This window comes from Apium graveolens, chromosome 6 (genome assembly GCF_009905375.1).
Source record: "Apium graveolens cultivar Ventura chromosome 6, ASM990537v1, whole genome shotgun sequence".
Lineage (NCBI taxonomy): Eukaryota > Viridiplantae > Streptophyta > Magnoliopsida > Apiales > Apiaceae > Apium > Apium graveolens.
In genome coordinates, this window is record NC_133652.1 from 277,682,840 (window position 1) to 277,684,245 (window position 1,406).

Consider the following 1,406-nt stretch of genomic DNA (forward strand, 5'->3'; position numbering starts at 1 on the left):
TTTTAAGGTACTTTAGAGAACGTTTATGCTAACACATTCTCGATCTCGAAAGAGAACGCTGGATAAAGAGGAGGAAGAAGTTTTAGTAGAGGAAGAAGTTCTTGCTAAGGAGGAGAAAGTTGAAGGAGAAGCTCTTATTGCAATGGGTGAACCAGAAGCAAATACAAAGGCTTTGATGGACTACTCTCAGTCGAAAATCAATGATATTCAGTTTAGCATTGTCAGACCATCCATCATGGCTAACACTTTTGAAAACAAGGCTAGCATGATTTGGATGGTGCAGAACTCGGTTCAGTTTGGGGGTTCTCCAACGGAAGATCCCAACATGCATATCAGAGATTTCATCGAGATCTGCGACACTTTCAAAATCAATGTCTCTGAAGATACTATTAAGTTGAGGCTATTCCCATTCTCTATGAGGGATAAAGCTAAGTGTTGGTTATATTCTCTACCACCAGGCACAATCACCAAGTGGGAAGATCTTGCTAAGAAGTTTCTCACTAAATTCTTCCCTATGGCGAAGACAACTGCAATCAGGAATGCTTTTACTCAATTTGCGCAGCAATTGGGAGAATGTTTGTGTGAAGCTTGGGATCATCATAAGGAGATGCTTAGGAAGTGTCCTCATTATGGGATGCCTGACTGGATAATTATTCACTGCTTTTATACTGGATTGGGTGCAACTTCTGGACCCATGCTTGATGTAGCATCAGGTAGAGCCTTGTGCGCTAAAAGCTACGATGAAGATTATGATTTGATTAAACTGATGGCTGCTAATGAATATCAGAATCCTTCTCAGAGACTAACTCAAGGCAAAGTAGCGGGAATTCTCAAAGTAGATGCTGCTACTTATATAGCTGCTCAGCTTATAGCTTTGATGCTGAAGGTGGATTCTTTGGCTAATTATGGAGTTAATCAGATCACCAGTGTCTTTGAGCTTTATACTAGTGCGCATGAGACAATGCAGTGTGCTATTTCTAGCGAATCAGCTCACTTCGCGAGCAACTTTTAAAGGTCACAGCAACCAGTCCTAGCAACCTATCATCCCAACAACCGCAATCATCATAACTTCAGCTGGAACAACACTAAGAATACGGTGCATCATCCTTATCAGCTGTATGCCGCAAAGCAATACTACTGTCTTGGTTTTCAACAACCGCAATACGCACCAAGACAACAACTCCAACTGCAACAATCTAATGAAAACTCTGAATTAGTGGAGTTTAGGCTCATGTGCAAGAGCCAAACAGTTTCTATCAAGACATTGGAAAATCAAATTGGGCAGATTGCCAATGCCTTGCTGAATCAACAACCTGGTACCCTCCCTAGTGACACTAAGGTGCTAGGAAAGAAGGAAGCAAAAGAGCAGGTTAAGGCAATTATATTGAAGTCTGGGAAGGTTGCAA

General features: G+C 41.5%; 1 non-coding gene across 1 annotated transcript; it reads right to left on the reverse strand.

Annotated features, from left to right (window-relative positions):
- Positions 1–529: 529 nt before the first annotated feature.
- Positions 530–636, reverse strand: LOC141669143 (small nucleolar RNA R71). Its single transcript, XR_012553435.1, has one exon. It is a non-coding gene; the product is annotated as a small nucleolar RNA R71 (small nucleolar RNA).
- Between the last annotated feature and the right edge of the window lie 770 nt (positions 637–1,406).